The sequence below is a fragment of the Octopus bimaculoides genome, chromosome 9 (genome assembly GCF_001194135.2).
Source record: "Octopus bimaculoides isolate UCB-OBI-ISO-001 chromosome 9, ASM119413v2, whole genome shotgun sequence".
NCBI lineage: Eukaryota > Metazoa > Mollusca > Cephalopoda > Octopoda > Octopodidae > Octopus > Octopus bimaculoides.
In genome coordinates, this window is record NC_068989.1 from 88,400,595 (window position 1) to 88,408,703 (window position 8,109).

General features: G+C 36.7%; 1 protein-coding gene across 10 annotated transcripts in view; it reads right to left on the reverse strand.

The window, feature by feature from the left end:
- LOC106869835 (serine/threonine-protein kinase tousled-like 2) overlaps positions 1–8,109 on the reverse strand; it is a 314,313-nt gene that overhangs the window by 242,353 nt on the left and 63,851 nt on the right. Inside the window, exon 1 of one of the 10 annotated variants that reach the window (XM_052970846.1) lies at positions 1,207–1,353. The exons of 8 other annotated variants lie outside the window; for them this stretch is intronic. The gene's annotated coding sequence lies outside the window, so the exon portion shown is untranslated. Of the gene's footprint in view, positions 1–1,206; positions 1,354–8,109 lie in introns of those variants that run through there. One more of the 10 variants, XM_052970850.1, reaches the window with a different exon arrangement.

Consider the following 8,109-nt stretch of genomic DNA (forward strand, 5'->3'; position numbering starts at 1 on the left):
AATAATAATAATAATAATAATATATAGCCTTACAGTTGTATAACTATGTCTAACATCAAAGCACTTGAACCGCCTTAATTTCCCCATCCAAAACACATTTTAGCTTCACGTGCACTGATTAAGTTTAATTAAATAATTTCTGTTAAGCATTTTTTTTTTTTTTTGTAAAGAAATTAAAGTAAAAGTGATGTTCAACCCCGTTTCCCTACCCCAGTTACCGGAACACAATTCGTCGAAACTTACTTTGCATTAAAGTTAATTGCAAAAAAAAAGTAAAAACAGTAGCTGATAAGATAAGACTGGTTACTTTTTGTTTTTTTTGTTTTCTTAAGCAGCACATTTAATAAATTATGTATATGCGGTTAATTAAAAAATATTAATAACAACAGCGTGAAACATTGAAGTACGCGAAAGTTGTAAACAAGAAAGAGAAAGAAAGAATACAAAAGAATCGTTTCTACATTTGGCACAAGGCCAGTAGTTTTGAGGGGAGGGGGAGTCGATTACATCGCACCCCACTCCCCAATTCAACTGGTATTTTATTTTATCCATCCCCGAGAGGGTGAAAGGTGAGGTCGATCTACGCAGAATTTGAATTTGGAACGTGAAGAGCCGAAAGAAATAGCGATCTACATTTCGTCCGACGTTCTTGACGATTGTGCCAGTTTTCGCGTCCTTAATAAGGCGGAAATTTACAGGGGAAACACCGGAGCTAGACATGAGATATCAATAGATCGAGGGAGGCTTCCGTGAGAGACAGAGAGATAGAGAGAGAGAGAGCGAATAGAGGGAGGCTTTAGTATTGTGTTTTGATTCGCTCGAACGAGAAACACCGGTGTCGAGGAAATGACGAACTCCTTGACATTATTTCCGCATCAGAGATTTTTACGGAGGCCAATAAACAAATAAATAAATAAAAAGACAGTTTTAATCTTTGAATAAGGGGAGAATATCCATAAAAATAAAATGCAATAATAATAATAATAATAATTAATGAATGATATATAGATAATAAATAAGCATATCGTGTGACTACAGGATATACAACAGAACGTTTTTGTTTGTTTTTTTCCTTTTCCACCTTCTTTATACAAGTAAATGTTTACGAACTAACAGTTGTTTTATAAGCTAGACTAAACCAGAGTAGGTAACATATACGAGGGAGTAAGAGACACTTGGACAGTATACAAGTGGTTGTTTACTTACCTCCTTTTCAATGATAGATAAACAGCAAGATACGAAGTACTAATCGGCACTTACACACACATACACACATATGTATATACATACAGACGAACATGCATACGTACATATACACACACAATATGGCTTAATTTTTTTTTTTAAGTCAAAATATTTAAGCTTCTGGAATTTCGGAACTAAAATGTGAATTTCTTATTATGAAAAAAAAAGGAAATTAAAAAAATTGATCATAATATTATAAGTGATGTTTGTGTATGTGTACGTATATATATATATATGTGTGTGTATGTACGTATGTGTATATGTGTGTGTGAATACATATGTATATAAACACATTCGCATATGCATACGCAACACCCACACACACAAACACACGTAATTCGATAGCAGTAAATTAAACTAAACCAAATTTCGAGAAAATTAAAATCTATATTACTTAAAAGTTGTTTATTTTTTTTTAAACGATATCATCAAACTATAAATTTTATGAATACTTGAAAATGCGTTAATTTTTTTTCTTTTTTTAGGTGGTATAGCACCATCATCATCATCATCATCAATTTCTTTCTTTGATGTGTGGCGGCAGAAACTGGTATCTCGTCTTCGTTTGTTTTTTCTTTTTTTCTTTTTCATTCCAACCGCATCGTGGGACACCAGTTTATTACTGGTACTTGTAATAAAACAAGTACCAGTAATAAACTGGTTCTTGCATAATTACACAAATACAAAAAATAACGAATCAACGAGGAATTACTTCTCGTGGTCGCATGACCCGCTAGAAATGGCAGCTGACTTTCCATCGAATACACTTCCATCTTAAAATAAGACATTGCATAATGTAGATCATGCTTGGCGACCGGGAGGGGGGGTGACGAGATTGTCATGACTGAAACTCCTTTGAACATGGGTCTGTTCGAGCAGAGCAGATCTGGAGTTAACCGACGAGCAATCTCAATGAAGAGGGTTCGAATCTCAATCACCTTTTTTTACTTATTTCAGTTATTCGACTGAAGATATGTTGGGCCACCGCCTATTTTAACATGATTGATCACATCGACCTCAGTATTTCTTTTATTGACTTCGGAAGGGAGAAAAAAACAAAGTAGACCTGCGCGGGATTTGAACTCAGAACGTAAAGGGAAATAACCAAACACCAGAACTATTTTGTCCGATGTTCTTCCGATTCTACCATCAACCTGCAATTATACCGACTGAACACCACTTGCGTCACCAGTGACTACGAGAGAATTAATGAACGCCATGCAATCACATTAAAAGTCGGGTTTCCTTGTATCAGAGACAAGCTCATAGTGTACCGTGTTGATTTCCAACTGGAATCATTTCTTAGTCACTTTTCTTGTTTCCTTGACGGGAGACAGGCATAAAAGTCACACAATCTCAACCATCCATCGTAAACCTTTGGTTGAGATTTCCACACAATTAGAACCATCAATTAACAAGCGCTGTAGAAAAACAAAGAAAGCAGCACAAAGTTATGACAATCAAAGTTTCCAACAGGAAGCAATTTCATCTGTTTATGTGACAGATCACAACCTCGTTTCAGCTTCACCTTCGCTAATAATTAAATTACTAAATGAATAAATAGATAACTGTATTCCGTTTATTGGCGAGCTCAGTTCGTTAATTCTTCCATTATGTTGTTATCACCACTGGGAAAAGCTTGAATGTCACAGCGACATTTTCTAAGAATTCCTTTAGTCGAGAAACCAATGCTGAATGTTCAAGTAGAGAATTACTTTATAATCCTTCCCAAATCAATAGAATTAGTCAAATAATAATTTTAAAAAAGCAGAAGAATAAGAATGCATTCACTCTTCCCTTTAAATCCAATAAAGAAACAATTTATTTAATGAACGAAAAGATTTGCTAAAAGAATCGTAAAAATATATATTATATATATATACATGTATACACGTGTGTGTATGTGTACATATGTGTGTGTGTGTATATATATATATATATATATATATATATATATATACATATAATTTTATCCGTTCAACGGATTTATCAGATCCAGTGTGCTTTAGAGTGCTTGTGGGTAACTGAAACTCAGGCAGACTCAAGTCTGGGTAGATTTAGTCATGGTATACATTTCTTCGTACGTCACCGACCAAAACATGAAAACAGTGAGCCAATGGCAAGAAAGGGAGGAAGCCGACCAGCAAAAACAGCTGTTTTAGAAGAAGCTTTCAACATATAAACGGAAATCTACTGACTGCACAGCAGAAACGAGAGTGTGAAAGAGAGAGAGAGTGAGAGAGAGTAACGCTGAGAAGGAGAGAGAAAGAGAGGGAGTGTTTGTGTGTTTGTGGCCATTTTTCTTCCCATAATTATATCAATATATTTCATCGAGAAATATGCGAATGAGTGTGTAAAAATTCTTAACTTCTGAAGAAATAAGCAATAAACTCTATAACGTGTATGAATTACTTACACTATATTGACTTGTTTGATGGAAAAATTCAACACTGTATGTGTATGTGTATGGAGATTTTCTGTGTATCTTCTGTTATGTAATGTGTGTGTGTGTGTGTATGAGAAAGTGAGAGAGAGAGAGTGTGTGTACGTGCGTGCAATATATTCGTCCAAATGTATATATGTGTGTGTGTGTGTTCAGAAAAAAAAATTCCATATTCGCATCGCATTGTACTGGATTGTTTATTCAGCTATTTACTACTTTCTCCACACAATTTAATCTGAAAGTTACACACATACACATACATATATATCGCCACCAAATGACACACTTAGACAGGTAAAATTCCAAGATGTTACACCTCCCTAAATGGCTATCATATTTCTCTGGCAATCTATCTTTACAGAATAGTCAGTAGAGTCGGGTGGGGCCGGGGCTAACATACTTAATATAGTGAACCACAAAAAACCGCTTGATTCATTAAAATTAAACCAGTAATGTAAGGGGGAAATCATGAACACTATTGATTCCTTTTTGGCAAGGGATACAACTCAGAAATTGTAATTAATTAAAATTGAATGCGGGAGTATAAAGTGGGAAGCGGGTTCACTCTCTTACAAGTATGATGATAACTCCAAACACTGATATAAATTTGTATCATAATTCGTAGATGGCGAAGTAATAGAGTCATTAGGATGTATAGTGCGGCGCCCTCACTTCAAATCCGATTGAATTCAGCTTTATCGTTCACTCAATTTGGGACCCGATAAATACGGTAGATCTACCTCTCGCGGGGTAAATCGAGTGTCTTCAGACCTGAAATGCTCCAAAATACGCGCCCCTACGACGCCAGGAAGAGTCGTAAAACGGTGAGGGACACACCTGGCAAATATTAGTCACCCGTCCCAAATCTGATTCTGGTTAGCTTTTTTTTCTTTCCACCTGGGTTGATACGGTTAATTCTGCTGCCCTGAAATACTCCTTTCCTGTGTAGTAAAACGGATACTAACATACAAGGTTGCAACAGGAAATTTTATTTAATCAAATAAACCAAGCAATTTCAATACATCAAATTTTCACCTGAGTTGAAGAGAGTATCTTTTAAAATCGTAAAATTAATGATTAATTCTGCTCAAAATAGAGAGGGGAAATAACTTTTAAGATATAAAATACTTGAAAATTGAATTATGCATACAGTGGGTTGAGAAAGTCCTTGAGTAATATAAACAGTATTATTTTCGTTGTTCGTGGCGGCGAGCTGGCAGAATCGTTAGCAGCTGGATAAAATGCTTAGCGGCATTTCATCTATCTTTATATTCTGAGTTCAAAATTTACCGAGGTCGACTTTGCCTTTCATCCTTTCGGACTCGTTATAATAAATACAAGTACTGGAGTTAATGTACTCGACTCCCCGCTCCCATCAAAAACCTGCTAGTCCTGTGCCAAAATTTGAAATCATTGTTTTCTTTGTTCGTCCTACTACCGATCGACTTTTCTTTGCTCTTCTACGCAGTTGATAAAACCAGGAGCAGTCGTCCGTGAATTGCGCTGTTTTAATCAGCCACATCTGTCTTCTACAAACAAATGACCTTATATTAAAGTTAAAAACTATTGTCGGCCATTACAGTCATCGACGAACCAACGAGAAATATTCTACGCAGTTACTCATCCTACAAAAGCCAGTAGCCAAATCTCCCTGCACCTATAATCTGAAATCGTCAGAGTAAATTTTATACCATTTTCTGGGTTTGAGTGTCTTTTTTATTAGAGTTCATTGTATTGCAAATATTGAGACCAGATCCCCACTCTGCAGGCAACCCAAGAATAACGGGTCTTCTTTCATTTTTAACCCCATTTTGGCACAATCCACGAAAAGTTATCAGTATTACTCTTGATCTGCTAGATTTTACCTTTTGCCTGTTTCAGTCATTACACTGCGGCCATGCTGGGGCACCGCCTTCAAGAATTTTTAACCGAATGAATCGACCGCAGTACCTTTTCTATTTAAAACCTGGTACTTATTCTATCGGTCTCTTTTGCCAAACCGCTGTGTTACTGCGACGTAAACAAACCAACACCAGTTGTCAAGCGGTGGTGGGGAACAAGCACAGACACAAAGACACACAAGTAGGTATACAATACGACGGGCTTCTTTCAGTTTCCGTCTACCAAATCCACTCACAAGGCTTTGATCGGCCCGAGGCTATAGTAGAAGACATTTGCTCAAGGTGGCACGCAGTGGGACTGAACCTGAACCATGTGGTTGGGAAGCAAACATCTGACCATACAGCCACATCTGTGCCTAAAGGAAATTTTTAGAAAACATAATAGAAAAAAAAACCCAGATACATCGAATAATATAGTTTTATACAATGTTTGAATAAAAGACCGGCTGGTGGCCGTGGCTGGGACACCTATCAACATGTGTGATCAGGATTGACCTCGGGTTAAACAATAAGTACCGTATTTGAACGAACCCCACCAGCCCTTAAAAAAATCACCCAGAGTCCTACATGCAAAGTTATTAATTAATGCAGTAATGCACTAAAGACATTTTCTCTTGGATGTGCGCTACAGAAATTAAAATGCGTCTTTTATGCCAACAAATACGGAATTTAAAACTGGATCGGTAACTGTGTACCAAATATTTTACTACGGCATGGCAACGCCCTACTAAGTGGTCATTACTGATCTGCAAAAGACACCCTACGATATTTATTCAAATTTACCACATTATTGTCAGTAAATAGACTTACTAACAATTGCTTGTTAGGATCTTGTAAAATTTCTTCCAACTACTTGAAGTATTTCAAATTTTCACCAGATTATTTTCTAAAGACGTAGTTTTCCATGCTAATAACGAAGATCACATTAATTCTTTTTTTAAGAAATTAATCATAAAGAAGTTACATCAGAGTAGAAAATATGAAAAAAAAATCTGGTAGATTTTCAAATATTGCAAGTGGTTGGAAGAAATTTAACAAGACCTGTTTGTTACGTAGGTACGGAGTTTGAAGATTTTGAAGCTGAGATATTCGTGATTTTTCAAACTATATCAAAAGACAATAAGTAACAATAGTTCTTGCAGATGTGTAATTATTATGATTTAAAACGGTTGCTAGAAGACCACAAATCTGTAGGGGAGCGAGAATGTAGCCGATCGAATCGAGCTCAGTTCATGACAGGTACCAATTACAAGATTATATTTTCAGATCACTGAAAGTTTTGGAAATTTGAGAAAATAATCTCAGGGTTCCTGAGAAAGAAAGAAAAAGATCTACGTATCTCCATACAAGATAATAAAAGCATTCCTTTAGAATAAATTAACAATTCTGATGGCACTCTGTCGATTACGACGACGAGGGTCCCAGTTTGTTTCGATCAAAGGAAAATCCTGCTCTTGAACTTTACATGCAAGTGGCTGAGCACTCCACAGACACGCGTACCCTTAACATAGTTCTCGGGGAGATTCAGCGTGACACCGAATGTGACAAGGCTGGGTCTCTAAATCACATGTACATTTTTGCCAGATGAGTAGGACACAACGCACCGCCTGGAATCGAAGTCACAACCTTACGACCGTGAGCCCATATAACCAACTCCAATAGACCCGCAACAAACCCTCTGCAAATTAGGAAGACCTACACAAGTATTAACCTTACCAGAATTTAGAATATTCATAAAGAACAGATATATTAGTAGCTCCAGATCACCGAAGCTACTGGATTTGTTGCGTATATATATATACACAGAATGGTTGCTAATTTCTCTGGGATTGATTGGTCAAAAGATGTAGACACCGCTGATGAGACCACAATAAGAATCGAAAATCGATTAAGACTGTTCATCAGTTTTGTTTTGTTTTTTTTCAGTCTACATAGAAATAGTTAAATTTGCCATGTCTCTAAGTCTACTAAGTTTACATACATGCATACATACATACATACATACATACATATATACATACACATATACATACATACGTGTGTGTGTGTGTGTGTGTGTATGTGAATGGTAACGTAACAAACGTTACAATAATACGCCAACATGGGAGCCGCTGTGCGTTTGATTAATTTCTAGATGTAGCACCCAAATCTCCATCAAATCACACATTATCTCAAAAAAAAAGGGTGGCGGGAGAGCGCATAATGCAGTTCGAGATATACTGCGTCTTAAATAAACGTGACGTCGTTCACGATTATAAAGCTCGGTTCGGGCTGACCTTGACTGGTCACTGATTCTAGCCGCGTGTGTGTGTGTGTGTTTATAATTGTATTTACGAACGAAATATAAAAGAACTCAATACTTCTGAAAAAGCAAATAAGGTTACATTAGAGTATGAACTGCATATACATACATATGTATGTGTGTGTCGTGGGTGTTGGTGTGCGCGCGCTATTACACACACACTCTCACTCACTCACTCACTCACTCACTCACTCACTCACTCACTCACACACACACAC